At 44.7% G+C, this 18,565-nt stretch overlaps 1 protein-coding gene across 1 annotated transcript in view; it reads right to left on the bottom strand.

Moving 5' to 3' along the window:
- LOC311102932 (cadherin-7-like) overlaps positions 1-18,565 on the bottom strand; it is a gene marked incomplete at both ends in the record, with an annotated part of 130,456 nt that overhangs the window by 15,381 nt on the left and 96,510 nt on the right. The window lies entirely within an intron of this gene.

Here is an 18,565-nt window from a genome sequence, read left to right as displayed (position 1 = left end):
GAACAATACTTGGTTTAAATGTAATCTGGCATCTTATGATAATATTATGATATTTGTGTATTAATTATGATGCCATGAAATGTGCCTGTATTTATGATGTGTGTTATGATCCTATGTACTGTGTTTCATAGCTACTTTCCTGAAATTCTACACATTTTGCCATGGGATGGGGAGAGATTTTTGCAGTTGAAAAAGCACATTTTCTGCAATTCTACACATTTTGCCATGACTTGACATTTTGCCATGACTTGTCCCTCTTTCAGGACCCTGTCTTTCAAAGATAATTTGTAAAAATACAAATAACGTTACAGATCTTCATTGTAAAGGGTTTAAACACTGTTTTCCATGCTTGTTCAATGAACCATAAACAATTTATGAACATGCACCTGTGGAACGGTTGTTAAGACACTAACAGCTTACAGACGGTAGGCAATTAAGGTCACAGTTATGAAAACTTAGGACACTAAAGAGGCCTTTCTACAGACTCTGAAAAACACCAAAAGAAAGATGCCCAGGGTCCCTGCTCATCTGTGTGAACGTACCTTAGGCATGCTGCAAGGAGGCATGAGGACTGCAGATGTGGCCAGGGCAATAAATTGCAATGTCCGTACTGTGAGACGCCTAAGACAGCACTACAGGGAGACAGCACGGACAGCTGATCATCCTCGCAGTGGCAGACCATGTGTAACAAAACCTGCACAGGATTGGTACATCCGAACATCAAACCTGTGGGACAGGTACAGGATGGCAACATCAACTGCCCGAGTTATACCAGGAACGCACAATCCCTCCATCAGTGCTTAGATTGTCCGCAATAGGCTGAGAGAGGCTGGACTGAGGACTTGTAGGCCTGTTGTAAGGCAGGTCCTCACCAGACATCACCGGCAACAAGGTCGCCTATGGGCACAAACCCACCGGCAAAAAGTGCTCTTCACTGACGAGTCGTGGTTTTGTCTCACCAGGGGTGATGGTCGGATTCACGTTTATCGTCGAAGGAATGAGGATTACACTGAGGCCTGTACTCTGGAGCGGGATCGATTTGGAGGTGGAGGGTCCGTCATGGTCTGGGGCAGTGTGTCACAGCATCATCGGACTGAGCTTGTTGTCATTGCAGGCAATCTCAACGCTGTGCGTTACAGGGAAGACATCCTCCTCCCTCATGTGCTACCCTTCCTGCAGGCTCATCCTGACATGACCCTCCAGCATGACAATGTCACCAGCCATACTGCTCGTTCTGTGCGTGATTTCCTGCAAGACAGGAATATCAGTGTTCTGCCATGGCCAGCAAAGAGCCCAGATCTCAATCCCATTGAGCACGTCTGGGACCTGTTGGATCGGAGGGTGAGGGCTAGGCCCATTCCCCCCAGAAATGTCCGGAACTTGCAGGTGCCTTGGTGGAAGAGTGGGGTAACATCTCACAGCAAGAACTGGCAAATCTGGTGCAGTCCATGAGGAGGAGATGCACTGCAGTACTTAATGCAGCTGGTGGCCATACCAGATACTGACTGTTACTTTTGATTTTGACCCCCCTTTGTTCAGGGATACATTATTCCTGTCTGTTAGTCACATGTCTGTGGAACTTGTTCAGTTTATGTCTGAGTTGTTGAATCTTGTTATGTTCATACAAATATTTGCACATGCTAAGTTTGCTGAAAATAAACGCAGTTGAAGGTGAGAGGACGTTTCTTTTTTTGCTGGGTTTATGATATCTGAGTGAGGGTGACTAATTATAGCAATTAACTGGAAATCAACTCTATCGTTTCGGGTTTAATTAATTTGCAAGTTACATGTCCATTAGACAAGATCTACTGCTACGTCAAAGGTAAACTTGATGAATTTAACAAAATCTGGCAACCTCATATAGAGTTCATGGAATTAAGCTAAGTAATATTTTTTAATTTGTTTTATCTTTATATCAATTTTTTGGGGGGTGTATTTAATGTCATAGTTTGTAATTGTCCGTTTGTGGATTTCTCTCTTTTGTCAATTTTTTATTTGTTTTTGTCTGGTTGGTCGCTTTTGATTGGTATCGGTTTGTTATTTTTGTGAATTCACAAACACTTACTTGTTTACATATAACACTGATACCCATTCCCTTTAAAACAAATGTTTTGTATGTGTAATTGTATTTTGAAAAATAATAAAAATACTTTATTTGAAAAAAAGAGAGTGATTAACAAAATCAATGGGGGCCTCCTGGAGGTCAGGGCCCCTGGGCACTTGCCCTGCATGCCTGATTGGTAATTCAGCCATGATTACTAAAAGTTTAGATAGCTGGCTAGACTAACTACACTAATTTACCAATCTAAAATGTTAACTGACTGCTAATTGAGTGACTGTTAGTGAGACATATAACAAGAGGAAAACTGCTGATGCACAACAAGTTTTGAAATTGCACCTTGTGTGTTCTACTATTATAACTCTCAACAGTAAGTTGAGTTCCTGACTGATGTCCTGAGTTTTTTGTTTAGTTTTTTTTATGCAGAAAAATTATCGATGCCCGGACATCGTTGTCCTCATTTGTAGGTATGACCCTGACTGTGTTGTAATTTGGATGTAAAATCCTAGGCACGTTAGTGCAGTATATTGAGATGTGTGACTTACAACAGTCAGAATGACACCCTCATTAAAATGACAACTGAAAAGGTAAAGCGGTATGCTTAGATATCCTATGCAGACAAATATAATATATATTGATTATGGCTCTAGATTGTAGGAAAAATCTGTTTCTTGTGTTTAAAAACTGCAAAATTCTCCTGGACCACCACCTCCTCCATTCACTTCGTGCCCCCTTTAAAATAATGGGTGCATGACGCCCCTGAATATATTGCACTACTTCTGACCAGAGCCCTATGAGGCTCCAATAAGGTACCATTTGGAACGCAATCCAAGGGCCATCATAGTGGGTTATATACACTGCCATTCCTACATCTACAGTCTAGCATAGTGTTTTGTCTCCACTGCTTCAAATCAAGTCATCCACTTTTGAAGCCAGCAATACATAAACGCGTTAAATTCCGGTGTTTCTATGTCAAATGGTTTTGTTATATTTCTGTCTTCTGTGATGTATATAAAGTGTAATATTGGGATGCAAACTCCGAATTGAATAGATTTCAACTCTGTATCTGACATGGTACAGGTGTCTTCTTTTTTTAAACCCATAACCATGTGTCTGAGGTGTATACTTTTGTTTCAAAGTAGATTTGTTTAAGACTACCAAAAAACACTCTGTGTGACCCTGATTTAGCCCACTGCAGTAAAAGGTTAAAAACACTTCACGCTAAATTATCACCTACTACCCACCACATTGAGGGATCCATTTAAAGTAACCTCAGACAAAAACTAAGTAACACAAAGGCAGCAAACGATCCTTCATGGCTGAGACATGGATTATCAGTTGTCATCTTTGATTAAATGCTTGTAGTTACAAGCTGTCAGGTATTAGAAACTAGAGGAGGAGAAAGACACCCTGCCAATTAGGACTGGCAGACCCAGTGAGATTTTATCATCATATGTGATTTCATGAATATTACATGCATACTACTCCCTGGCGCTGAGATTAAAACTAGACAAAAATAAAAGTGATCTATTGGCAAATAGATCAAATTCACTCATTGGTTTAGATTTGTGTGTCATGGTAGGTACAGTGAGATACAGCTACAAAAAAGGACATTATAGCCTGAACATGGATGCACTGTATGCACATCTGTGCAACATGAAATACATAATTTCTTCACATGGTGCAATATATATTTATTATTTCGTATAACATGCATGTGCATATATACATTTCAATACAAATACAGACATCCACTATATACAGTGGGGAGAACAAGTATTTGATACACTGCCGATTTTGCAAAACAAAAATCCAGAAAATCAAATTGTATGATTTTTAAGTAATTAATTTGCATTTTATTGCATGACATAAGTATTTGATCACCTACCAACCAGTAAGAATTCAGTCTCTCACAGACCTGTTAGTTTTTCTTTAATAAGCCCTCCTGTTCTCCACTCATTACCTGTATTAACTGCACCTGTTTGAACTCGTTACCTGTATAAAAGACACCTGTCCACACACTCAATCAAACAGACTCCAACCTCTCCACAATGGCCAAGACCAGAGAGCTGTGTAAGGACATCAGGGATAAAATTGTAGACCTGCACAAGGCTGGGATGGGCTACAGGACAATAGGCAAGCAGCTTGGTGAGAAGGCAACAACTGTTGGTGCAATTATTAGAAAATGGAAGAAGTTCAAGATGATGGTCAATCACCCTCGGTCTGGGGCTCCATGCAAGACCTCACCTTGTGGGGCATCAATGATCATGAGGAAGGTGAGGGATCAGCCCAGAACTACACGGCAGGACCTGGTCAATGACCTGAAGAGAGCTGGGACCACAGTCTCAAAGAAAACCATTAGTAACACACTACACTGTCATGGATTAAAATCCTGCAGCGCACGCAAGGTCCCCCTGCTCAAGCCAGCGCATGTCCAGGCCTGTCTGAGGTTTGCCAATGACCATCTGGATGATCCAGAGAAGGAATGGGAGAAGGTCATGTGGTCTGATGAGACAAAAATAGAGCTTTTTGGTCTAAACTCCACTTGCCGTGTTTGGAGGAAGAAGAAGGATGAGTACAACCCCAAGAACACCATCCCAACCGTGAAGCATGGAGGTGGAAACATAATTCTTTGGGGATGCTTTTCTGCAAAGGGGAGAGGACGACTGCACCGTATTGAGGGGAGGATGGATGGGGCCATGTATCGCGAGATCTTGGCCAACAATCTCCTTCCCTCAGTAAGAGCATTGAAGATGGGTCGTGGCTGGGTCTTCCAGCATGACAACGACCCGAAACACACAGCCAGGGCAACTAAGGAGTGGCTCCGTAAGAAGCATCTCAAGGTCCTGGAGTGGCCTAGCCAGTCTCCAGACCTGAACCCAATAGAAAATTATTTGGAGGGAGTTGAAAGTCCGTATTGCCCAGCGACAGCCCCGAAACCTGAAGGATCTGGAGAAGGTCTGTATGGAGGAGTGGGCCAAAATCCCTGCTGCAGTGTGTGCAAACCTGGTCAAGACCTACAGGAAACGTATGATCTCTGTAATTGCAAACAAAGGTTTCTGTACCAAATATTAAGTTCTGCTTTTCTGATGTATCAAATACTTACAGTGGGGAGAACAAGTATTTGATACACTGCCGATTTTGCAGGTTTTCCTACTTACAAAGCATGTAGAGGTCTGTAATTTTTATCATAGGTACACTTCAACTGTGAGAGACGGAATCTAAAACAAAAATCCAGAAAATCACATTGTATGATTTTTAAGTAATTCATTTGCATTTTATTGCATGACATAAGTATTTGATCACCTACCAACCAGTATAGGATTATTTTATGTATCATTATGGCACATGTAGGGAGATGCCAAAGGTAAAATATAATAAACATGTTTGATATTTTATAATTCAGATACATGCTTAAATAAGGAATATAGGGATGAAGTATATGCTGTGTTTTAAATGAATGCATGTGTTATTTCACAGAGGCTCTTAAACAGTGTGCAGTACATTAGGGTTTTAAGAAGGGGCCTAAGCCACGCAGCCAATAGAATGATAGAATGAGAGGCTTCATATAGAAAAAAGCATTCATGACATTTTGGAGTGGATAATGTGTAACAGCTGGACGTTGAAAAAGAGGGGTGGTGCAGAGTGCAGAACAAAAAAAAAGTTAGGAATGTATGCATGTTTTTTTCATATGTGTGTATATAAGAGATCTCTTAGCCAGAGGGAGACAGTTGCTCCATGGAGCAAACTCTGGCTTTGTTATGCAATAAAGTCTAATTCTTGAATTCACAAGCTCCTGTGTCTTGAGAGATATTTTTGAGTTGATTATCTCTTAGTCAAATATTTCTACGACACCAGTAAGAATTCCGGCTCTCACAGACCTGTTAGTTTTTCTTTAAGAAGCCCTCCTGTTCTCCACTCATTACCTGTATTAACTGCACCTGTTTGAACTCGTTACCTGTATAAAAGACACCTGTCCACACACTCAATCAAACAGACTCCAACCTCTCCACAATGGCCAAGACCAGAGAGCTGTGTAAGGACATCAGGGATAAAATTGTAGACCTGCACAAGGCTGGGATGGGCTACAGGACAATAGGCAAGCAGCTTGGTGAGAAGGCAACAACTGTTGGCGCAATTATTAGAAAATGGAAGAAGTTCAAGATCACGGTCAATCACCCTCGGTCTGGGGCTCCATGCAAGATCTCACCTCGTGGGGCATCAATGATCATGAGGAAGGTGAGGGATCAGCCCAGAACTACACGGCAGGACCTGGTCAATGACCTGAAGAGAGCTGGGACCACAGTCTCAAAGAAAACCATTAGTAACACACTACGCCGGGTCCCCCTGCTCAAGCCAGCGCATGTCCAGGCCCGTCTGAAGTTTGCCAATGACCATCTGGATGATCCAGAGGAGGAATGGGAGAAGGTCATGTGGTCTGATGAGAGAAAAATAGAGCTTTTTGGTCTAAACTCCACTCGCCGTGGCTGGGTCTTCCAGCATGACAACGACCCGAAACACACAGCCAGGGCAACTAAGGAGTGGCTCCGTAAGAAGCATCTCAAGGTCCTGGAGTGTCCTAGCCAGTCTCCAGACCTGAACCCAATAGAAAATTATTTGGAGGGAGTTGAAAGTCCGTATTGCCCAGCGACAGCCCCGAAACCTGAAGGATCTGGAGAAGGTCTGTATGGAGGAGTGGGCCAAAATCCCTGCTGCAGTGTGTGCAAACCTGGTCAAGACCTACAGGAAACGTATGATCTCTGTAATTGCAAACAAAGGTTTCTGTACCAAATATTAAGTTCAGCTTTTCTGATGTATCAAATACTTATGTCATGCAATACAATGCAAATTAATTACTTAAAAATCATACAATGTGATTTTCTGGATTTTTGTTTTAGATTCCGTTTCTCACAGTTTAAGTGTACCTATGATAAAAATGACAGACCTCTACATGCTTTGTAAGTAGGAAAACCTGCAAAATTGGCAGTGTATCAAATACTTGTTCTCCCCACTGTATGTGGCTTGCCTTATCTCCTAATAATGAAGCATATGGGAACTTTTTGATGTTCTTTGAATATTGCAATAAGCTTATCTTGATGAAGGAATCAATTTAATTCATGACTCGCAGGAAGAGGGAATGTGTATGTATAATGCCTTTCATTAGCAAGGCTGTGATGCAAACCATTTCGTAGGCTCTTCGGCGACAAATCCTCTAATGGTTTCGAGTAGGAGACAGAAGGGGAAAGACATGGATGTAGACATAAATTCACACAGAGAGACATTAACAGTCGAACGGTGCCTGTCAGAGGCAAGACTGAGGAGTCAAATAAATCACAGAATTAGAGGGATTTTGAGTTTACACACGGCTGGTTGTCAGATCAAATAGATATAAAAGGGCGACCATGTCTTCATTTGTGCATTTACGTCGGCACCGGATAAACACAGAGGAAGGCAGGGAATGTTTGCTCATTCAGAGTAGCGTGCACACACAAGTGCGCGCACACACACACACACACACACACACACACACACACACACACACCCACACATACCCCTCTCTGCCGGTCCTATTGCTCCACAACCTGATTAGAGATAGATTACAGATAAATTGCCCCTCTATAAAGTTAGATGGCCTCCTAACTTGTCTGAGCTAACACAAGATAAGGCAAAAGAAAACCTAACAAATGATCATTTTCAAAGTGTCTGGGTTTAGACAGGGCTGTAGAACGAGATCTCGATTTTATATCTTACCATTTGTTTTTTAACTGCGACAACAACTGTGATTGCTGCCTCTCTTTATGACGGCCATACAGCAACTTGACACCTAACTCTAGTCGTGATTTAATTATCATCACTTGTCTCTAGAGTGGGCACAAATAACACTGTCAAAAGTTTCATCATACGTAGGTGAAATTACACGTTTGCAGCACTCAACGCGTCGGCATGGACAGACAATCCGGCTCATTAATTTGATTGGCCAACGTTTGTCATTTACATCAGTCAGGCTCTCCATTTACAGATGATGAGAATGTTTTTACACAACAAGATAAAGGGTGGTATTGAAAGTTGAATCCAGAGTTCAAATAATCTGCCTCCAAATGTGCGAAGACATGGACTGTTACCATGGCTACGGGAGATGGGGGGGGGGGGGGGGGGTAGATGGCTGGTTGTCACCATGGGGTGGTGTTGTCACCGGGAGGGGGCAGGGCCCATGGTTTTCACACCCCTTGCTTCTCACACCGAAAACAACACCCACATCAGTGACACGCGGCACGGACAGCTTGCCCCAAATTAGTGATGGGGATTGAAGCTTCCTGTAGCATTGAGGTTTTTCAGCCAATTGTGTCAAAAAGCATAGCCTTTTTGTGTTCTATCAAACCAATCAGGTGGTTGTTTGATGAAACAAATCTTCGGATGTCATTGATCATGTGCTTCTGATGAAGTGATACAGGCATCGGCACACTGCTTCGAAGTAAACTGCTTAGCGATTTAGACACATGCATCGGAGCTCCAGCATCAAACGTAACATCACTACCCCAAATCGACAAGACTTCACACCCCCGCGCTTCTTAACTATCCACCCACCGCTAACAACCACACTGAGGCCCTAATTCTGACATACGCTGGGGTTTGATTGCAATCGATACTCACAACAGTCAACAAATACCATGTTTCAATCTCCGTTCATTTATATAAGTCAGCCAGCTCAACTCTGGACTGTTGTGTATTCAAATGGTCTTGTTCAGCCAAGAGACATAGACTAAGCAGATATGGATTGAACTCCAGTGTACCCAGAGTACTTACTATAGAACTATGTAGTAAACTTTAGTATACCGTAGAATATTATACTACAAACTGTAGTATCCCTTGATCGTGTAGTGCTTACTATAAAATGTTGTAGTATACTGTAGAATACTATACTACACACTGTTGTATCCCTCGATCACGTGTAGCGCTTACTACATAATGTTATAGTTTACATTTACATTTTAGTCATTTAGCAGACGCTCTTATCCAGAGCGACTTACAGTTAGTGAGTGCATACTTTTTTTTTTTTCTTTTTTTTTTTATACTGGCCCACCGTGGGAAACGAACCCACAACAAAGTTTTGAGAATGACACAAGTATTGGTTTTCACAAAGTTCGCTGCTTCAGTGTTATGAAATATTTTGGTCAGATGTTACTATGGTATACTGAAGTATAATTACAAGCATTCCATAAGTGTCAAAGGCTTTTATTGACAATTACATTAAGTTTATGCAAAGAGTCAATATTTGCAGTGTTGACACTTCTTTTTCAAGACCTCTGCAATCCACCCTGGCATGCTGTCAATTAACTTCTGGGCCACATCCTGACTGATGGCAGCCCATTCTTGCATAATCAATGCTTGGAGTTTGTCAGAATTTGTGGGTTTTTGTTTGTCCACCCGCCTCTTGAGGATCGACCACAAGTTCTCAATGGGATTAAGGTCTGGGGAGTTTCCTGGCCATGGACCCAAAATTTCGATGTTTTGTTCCCCGAGCCACTTAGTTATCACTTTTGCCTTATGGAAAGGTGCTCTATCATGCTGGAAAAGGCATTGGTCATCACCAAACTGTTCTTGGATGGTTGGGAGAAGTTGCTCTCAGAGGATGTGTTGGTACCATTCTTTATTCATGGCTGTGTTCTTAGGCAAAATTGTGAGTGAGCCCACTCCCTTGGCTGAGAAGCAACCACACACATGAATGGTCTCAGGATGCTTTACTGTTGGCATGACACAGGACTGATGGTAGCGCTCACCTTGTCTTCTCCGGACAAGGTGTTTTCCGGATGCCCCAAACAATCGGAAAGGGGATTCATCAGAGAAAATGACTTTACCCCAGTCCTCAGCAGTCCAATCCCTGTACCTTTTGTAAAATATCAGTCTGTCCCTGATGTTTTTCCTGGAGAGAAGTGGCTTCTTTGCTGCCCTTCTTGACACCAGGCCATCCTCCAAAAGTCTTCGCCTCACTGTGCATGCAGATGCACTCACACCTGCCTGCTGCCATTCCTGAGCAAGCTCTGCACTGGTGGTGCCCCGATCCCACAGCTGAATCAACTTTAGGAGACGGTCCTGGCGCTTGCTGGACTTTCTTGGGCGCCCTGACGCCTTCTTCACAACAATTGAACCTCTCTTCTTGAAGTTCTTGATGATCCGAATTTTTTTTGATTTAGGTGCAATCTTACTAGCAGCAATATCCTTGCCTGTGAAGCCCTTTTTGTGCAAAGCAATGATGACAGCACATGTTTCCTTGCAGGTAACCATGGTTAACAGAGGAAGAATGATGATTTCAAGCACCACCCTCCTTTTAAAGCTTCCAGTCTGTTATTCTAACTCAATCAGCATGACAGAGTGATCTCCAGCCTTGTCCTCATCAACACTCTCACTTGTGTTAACGAGAGAATCACTGACATGATGGCAGCTGGTCCTTTTGTGGCAGGGCTGAAATGCAGTGGAAATGTTTTTTGGGGATCAAGTTAATTTTCATGGCAAAGAGGGACTTTTCAATTAATCGCAATTCATCGGATCACTCTTCATGACTTTCTGGAGTATATGCAAATTGCCATAATCAAAACTGAGGCAGCAGACTTTCTGAAAATTTGTATTTGTGTCCTTCTCAAAACTTTTGACCACAACTGTATACTGTAAAATTCTATAGTAAATACTACAGTATACTACATTAAATACTGCAGTATTCGCCGTAGTGTTTTTGCAGATTTTAGTCAGCAAAAACACTACAGTGAATACTATAGTATTTATACCATAGTATACTATAGTATTTTTTCATGTGGGTACACAAAACAAATGCTGGGTTAAAAACAACCCAATTTGGGTAAATATTGGACCGATCACACGTTGGGTTATTTGGACCCAGCCAGTTGGGTCACACACAACCCATTGTTTTCTATAAATTGGGTTATTGATGCTGGGTTATTGAGCTATGCTCCACTGGGTCAGATAAGAAGACTGGAGGCGTGGCTTAGTAGGGGTTTGGCTTTCACATAGTTATTTTTGGCAACCCATGATATTAAATGTCATTCCGGTTAACCTGTTCTGTTGTATTGTCAGTACATATTAAGGTTGAGCACTAAAACATTTGTAGCTTTAATGAGGCTTACACAAGAGTATGAGTTACTTAAGTGCATATGCATCTCCCAACGTTGGGATAGTTGTCACTTTGTCATAGTATTTAAATATTGTTCTTAACTGGCAGCTTCATTAAATAGTACCCGCAAAACACCAGTCTCAACGTGAAGAGGTGACTCTGGAATGCTGACCTTCTAGGCAGAGTTGCAAAGAAAAAGCTGTATCTCAGACTGGCCATCTTAATCTTTTATTTTTATTGGCCAGTCTGAGATATGGCTAGGAGGTTAGCATCCCGGAGTCGCCTTTTCACTGTTGACGTTGAGACGGGTGTTTTGCGGGTACTATTTAATGAAGCTGCCAGTTGAGGACCTGTGAGGCATTTGTTTCTCAAACTAGACACTCTAATGTATTTGTCCTCTTGCTCAGTTGTGCACCGGGGCCTCCCACTCCTCTTTCCATTCTGGTTAGAGCCAGTTTGCGCTGTTCTGTTACGGGAGTAGTACACAGCGTTGTACAAGATCTTCAGTTTCATGGCAATTTCTCGCATGGAATAGCCTTCATTTCTCAGAACAAGAATAGACTGACGATTTTCAGAAGAAAGTTATTCGTTTCTGGCCATTTTGAGTCTGTAATCGAACCCACAATTGCTGATGCTCCAGATACTCAACTAGTCTCAAGAAGGCCAGTTTTATTGCTCCTTTAATCAGCACAACAGTTTTCAGCTGTGCTAACATAATTGCAAAAGGGTTTTCTAATGATCAATTAGCCTTTTAAAATGATAAACTTGGATTAGCAAACACAACGTGCCATTGGAACACAGGACTGATGGTTGCTGATAATGGGCCTCTGTACGCCTATGTAGATATTCCATTAAAAATTAGTCGTTTCCAGCTACAATAGCCATTTACAACATTAACAATGTCTACACTGTATTTCTGATCAATTTGATGTTATTTTTTTTCTTATTTTCTTTCGAAAACAAGGACATTTCTAAGTGACCCCAAACTTTTGAACGGTAGTGTATATCATGTGTAAAAATATTGAAGGAACATTTAAATGTACAGTGTACAAACTTGACATGATGAACATGAATGACTTTTACTCTCAATTGGCCACGCCTTTGGATTACCCAAACATGGGTTAATTTAACCATCAGTTGGGTTTTTATTCACTTTTATGATGGGTCTTTTTTAATGTAATCCATAGGTTATTTTCAAGAGGCATGGCCTATTGGGGATGTGGCTTTCAGATAGATATCTTTGGCCACCCATGAGAGTAAATGTCATTCCTGTTTATGTTACATTTATACACTACAAATACAAATGTCCCTTCAATACTTTAACACATTAAATATCTTAATACACAACTTACAATATTATTTAAATATCCTAACAAAGTGGTTACTATTCCAACATTTGGATATACATAAGCACTTGAAGAACTGAACTTGTGTAAGCCTCAATAAATTACAGAAGTGTCAGAGCTCAATCTAAACGTGTTTTGACAATACAACAGAACAGATTAACCGGAAATACATTTACCCTCACGGGTGGCCAAAAATAACAATCTGGAAGCCACACCCCTACTAAGCCACGCCTCCAGTCTTCTGATCTGACCCGGTGGATCATAGCTTAATAACCCAACTAAAAGCCAATTTATGCTTGATCCGAAAATGTGGTCGGAGGCTCCGTATGGAGGGTGTGACACAATTGCAGAGCCTCCAGAGGCATGCAGCGGCCAAATTGAGCTCTGTACCGCATCACTGTGCACCTCCCAAATGTTTTAACAATGCAGAGGGCTCCTTATAGCTCCGTATTGCTTCGTATAGCTCCTCATTGACATGATTGGTTGACGGTAGGTGGGGGCAGAAGGTCCTGTATTTTAAGGCCGCTGCAGACTTCGGATTGACCATGCAGAGCCTTTAAGTGACCCAACTGGTGGGTAACAAATATCCCTATGTGTGTTCTATCCAGCACTGGGTTGTTTTTAACCCAGATTTTTTTTTGAGTGCAGGCTGAAGTTGGAACATTTAGTCCACTATGGTATTTTTAAGATCTTAATTTGTGACCTGCTGTCACGAATACCGCCAAGGCTGCTCCTCCTCCTTGTTCGGGCAGGCTTCGGCGTTCGTCGTCCCCGGAGTACTAGCTGCCACCATTTGATGTTTTCGATGTTTGTTTTGTCATGTCTAGTTTAGTGCACCTGTTTCGTATTCTGTCATGATTATGTCACCTATAAGTTTTCCTGTGTTATGTTTTGTGGTTGTGTGTTATTGTCCGCCTGTCGTTTGTTTCTAGGCTCGGTACTTTTGTTTATGAGTGTTTTTACGCAATTCGCGTATTAGTTCGCCTCCGGTGTTTCGAGGCCATTTATTTTGTATATTGTTCAATTACTTCAGTAAAGTCGTTTTGACTTATCCGCTGTGTCCTTCGCCTGACTTCACCACCGCATCCACATCAGTACCGTGACAGAATAACACACCTTTACACTATGGAGTCAGCAGGAGCAGCGGCGGGAACCGAGTCGCTGGAGGATCGGGTCAGCTGCCAGGACGCCAGGATCCAGCAACTCGGATCCGCCATGCAAGAAGTAATGAACACCCTGCGCCGATGGGAGAGAGGAGGCTTGCCCACACCTCCTCCTACCTTACCACCACCATCGGTCAGCCCCACCATACCAGCTCTGGAGTCCAGTGGGATTCGGCTCTCGCTCCCGAGGGCATATGATGGCACCGCAGCCGGTGTCAGGGGTTCCTCCTTCAAGTGGAACTCTACCTGGCAACCATACACCCGGCGCCCTCGGGATACGAGAGCGTTTCCGCCCTCATCTCCTGTCTCTCCGGCAAGGCGTTGGAGTGGGCCAATGCCGAATGGAGGGGAATAGACGCCGCCACCATCAGCTATGCTGAGTTCTCCCGCCGCTTCAGGGCTGTTTTCGATCATCCCCCTGAGGGTAAAGCGGCGGGGGAGCGTCTGTTCCACCTTCGACAGGGGAAGAGGAGCGCACAGGAGTTCGCCCTGGACTTCCGGACTCTAGCGGCGGATGCGGGGTGGAATGAGTGGGCCCTCATCGACCACTATCGGTGTAGCCTGCGTGAGGACGTTCGACGAGAGTTGGCCTGCAGGGACACCAATCTAACCTTCGACCAGTTGGTGGACATGTCAATCCGTCTGGATACCCTGCTGGCCACCCGCGGACGTCCAGAGTTGGGGCCGTCCATTCCATCCCCCAGCACCTCCGAGCCAAGCCCTATGGAGCTCGGGGGTGCTGGCGCTAGAGAGAGGAGGATAGAGATTCCGAGGGAGGCCGTCCCCTGCACCAACTGTGGTCGTAGAGGACACACTGCGGCTAGGTGCTGGGGAGGGTCTCCAGGGGTTCGAGGCAACAGGTCGCGCACTGGGGAGTCATTCCAGGTGAGTAGGCGCCCAACTCACCCAGAGCTCAATGTTGTTCACTTTTGTATACCTGTAGTATTTCCTCAGGTTGCATCTCAGTCCCAGCATAAGGCGCTAGTCGATTCAGGCGCAGCTGGGAATTTCATTGATCGTAATTTGTGTGTGAAGTTAGGGATTCCCCTCCTGCCCGTTGATGCACCCTTCCCTATCCATGCCCTAGATAGCCGTCCGTTGGGATCTGGGTTGATTAGGGAGGTCACAGCGCCACTTAAGATGAGGACGCAGGGGGGTCATGAAGAGATTATTCAGTTGTATCTGATCGACTCCCCTGCTTATCCCGTGGTACAGGGGCTTCCTTGGTTAATCGCCCATGACCCCACCATTTCGTGGCAACAGAGGGCTCTCAAGGAGTGCGGCACTTCTGCGGAGCCATGTGTATCCCTTGTCTCAAGAGGAGACGGCGGCTATGGAGACATACATAGCCGAGTCTCTGAGACAGGGATACATACGGCCCTCCACTTCCCCTGTGTCCTCGAGTTTCTTTTTTGTGAAGAAAAAGGATGGAGGGTTGCGCCCGTGTATTGATTACCGTAATCTCAATCAGATCACTGTTAAATACAGACATCCTCTTCCTCTGATTGCGAGTATGACGGAATCATTACGCGGAGCGCGTTTCTTCACAAAACTGGATCTCAGGAGCGCTTACAACTTGGTGCGCATTAGGGAGGGAGATGAATGGAAGACAGCATTTAGTACCACCTCGGGTCATTATGAGTATCTCGTCATGCCATACGGGTTAATGAATGCTCCTTCAGTCTTCCAATCCTTTGTGGACGAGATCTTCCGGGACTTGCATGGGCAGGGTGTGGTCGTGTACATTGACGACATTCTAGTGTACTCTTCTACACGAGCCGAGCATGTAGCCCTGGTACGCCGAGTGTTGGGTAGGCTGTTGGAGCATGACTTGTATGTCAAGGCAGAGAAATGTCTGTTTTTCCAGGAGTCCATCTCCTTCTTGGGTCATCGGTTGTCCGCGTCAGGGGTGGAGATGGAGATTGACCGTGTGTCAGCCATGCGTAATTGGCAGACTCCAACCACTGTTAAAGAGGTGCAACGGTTTTTGGGTTTTGCCAATTACTACCGGAGGTTTATGTCTCCTCCTGCTCAGTGTGCGCTCAGTGTAAGGTGCCTAGACACCTGCCCAGGGGGAAGTTACAGCCCCTGCCCGTTCCACAACGGCCGTGGTCTCACCTCTCGGTAGACTTTGTCACTGACCTACCCCCCTCCCAGGGGAATACCACTATTCTGGTCGTTGTGGATCGGTTCTCTAAGGCCTGTCGTCTCATCCCAATGCCGGGTCTCCCTACTGCCCTACAGACCGCTGAGGCTTTGTTTACCCACGTCTTCTGGCACTACGGGGTTCCCGAGGATATAGTGTCCGATCGAGGTCCCCAATTCACCTTTAGAGTCTGGAGGGCGTTCATGGAACGTTTGGGGGTCTCGGTTAGCCTTACCTCGGGTTTTCACCCTGAGAGTAATGGGCAGGTGGAGAGAGTGAACCAGGATGTGGGTAGGTTTCTGAGATCGTATTGCCAGGACCGGCAGGAGGAGTGGTCGGGTTATATCCCTTGGGCAGAGATTGCCCAGAACTCTCTTCGCCATTCCTCTACTAACCTGACCCCTTTCCAGTGTGTGTTAGGGTATCAGCCGGTTCTGGCACCATGGCATCAGAGCCAGATCGAGGCTCCTGCGGTGGATGAGTGGTTTCGGCGCTCGGAGGAGACGTGGAACGCTGCACACGTCCATCTGCAGCGGGCTATCCGTAGACAGAAGGCGAGCGCCGATCTCCACCGCAGTGAGGGTCCAGTGTACGCACCTGGAGATCGAGTCTGGCTCTCGACTCGAAACCTGCCCCTTCGCCTGCCCTGCCGGAAGCTGGGTCGGCGGTTTGTGGGGCCATTTAAAGTCCTGAGGAGATTGAACGAGGTATGCTACAAGTTACAACTGCCTAATGATTATCACATTAACCCCTCGTTCCATGTGTCTCTCCTCAGGCCGGTGGTAGCTGGTCCACTCCAGGACAGTGAGATAAGAGAGACTCCTCCGCCCCCACTGGACATCGAGGGGGCTCCGGCGTACTCAGTCCGGTCCATCGTGGATTCGAGACGTCGGATGGGGGTTCTACAATATCTTGTGGAGTGGGAGGGATACGGTCCGGAGGAACGGTGCTGGGTGCCTAGGAGGGACATCTTAGATCCCTCCCTCCTGACGGAGTTCCACCATAATCATCCCACGCGCCCTGCTCCGCGTACTCCTGGCCGTCCCCGAGGCCGGGGTCGGCGCACGGCTGGAGCCGCGCGTCAAGGGGGGAGTACTGTCACGAATACCGCCGAGGTTGCTCCTCCTCCTTGTTCGGGCAGGCTTCGGCATTCGTCGTCCCCGGAGTACTAGCTGCCACCGTTTGATGTTTTCGATGTTTGTTTTGTCATGTCTAGTTTAGTGCACCTGTTTCGTATTCTGTCATGATTATGTCACCTATAAGTTTCCCTGTGTTATGTTTTGTGGTTGTGTGTTATTGTCCGCCTGTCGTTTGTTTCGAGGCTCGGTACTTTTGTTTATGAGTGTTTTTACGCAATTCGCGTATTAGTTCGCCTCCGGTGTTTCGAGGCCATTTATTTTGTATGTTGTTCAATTACTTCAGTAAAGTCGTTTTGACTTATCCGCTGTGTCCTGCGCCTGACTTCACCACTGCATCCACATCAGTACTGTGACACCTGCTAAATATGTGTATTTTTGTATATTGCGGGGGTCATTTGAAAAAGAGACCCGGGGTTATTGGAAAATGTATAAAGAAAGAGAGAAACTCAGTGTACCTGACACTACCCGTCTGTCTGAGAACATTGAACACCTGAGCTAAGATGCTGTTGAGGGTAACCATATAGACTATTTTGAATCGTGGTACACCCTTTTTATAGATTAAACTGAACTGTCCCTGTTTCTCCCTCTCCTGACACGTGTGTCATGACATTGTTGTTTCCGACTCCCCCCTTCAATTAAATGTTTTGTTTCTGACTATCATCTTCAAGAAACACCTATAATGAATTGTAATTAGAACAGGAAGAAGTACAATACGTGAAAACACACTTATTTTAATAGAAGAAATTCTTATAAAATAATGACAAATATTTACACCTTTGAGCAACAGATTTAAATAATGAAGAAAAAATATCAACCTCACTCTGGTAGCCATGATTAACTTCTGTTCGTTTTCCTTCTTCAATCAATAGAGGAACCCAACAGAAAACTAAAACAAACAAAACAAAGTAAGGGGATACTTGGTGGGACAAGGTCTATTGGGGGCTGTGTGTTGAGGGGAGGGGAGGGAAGGGGTGGGGTGGGGTGGGGAGCAGGGTGGCAGATTGGGGGCAGCAGAATGCCAAGAAAGTCCACTCATTTACATAATGGCTACACTGATGGAAATGATTGTAAGCGTGTGACCTCTCTGCTCTCTCCCTCTTCCCCCTCCTCTCCTTGTAATATAAATTAATATATGGCAGAAGACAGACGCACCGATGATCCGTAACAAGTGGCGTCTCTGGAGAGAACCAGTGCCACGAGACGGACCCTAATTAGGCCTGAACGATGGCAGGTTATTCCAACCACCGCGCTCCCGGCTAATCTGTGCTACAGAGCCACACAGAGCTACAGTGCCCGAGCCGAACGGCAAACATTATTTTTTAATCTTACAGGCCAATGGGGGAGAAGTTCTACAGTGGGCGGCTGTAGGTTTTAACTAAGCTTGTTGGGAAGTGGGAAGGCGGCCGCCCATGTGCAGATAGAGTCTATAGGAGTATGTTTGTGTGCTCTCTGCTGTTCCATACCCAAGGGTGGCCGTATAGAGAGAAACACATTCATTAAAAAGATAGGGAGGCTCTGCTTTGCATTGTACAGCTGCAAGGCTAACATGTCCACCCATCCTGATACTGAACAGACAGTTTGATGGCTC

Source organism: Coregonus lavaretus (genome assembly GCF_964263955.1).
Source record: "Coregonus lavaretus genome assembly, chromosome: 2".
NCBI classification, from domain to species: Eukaryota; Metazoa; Chordata; class Actinopteri; order Salmoniformes; family Salmonidae; genus Coregonus; species Coregonus lavaretus.
This window is presented reverse-complemented; position numbering and strand designations above follow the sequence as displayed.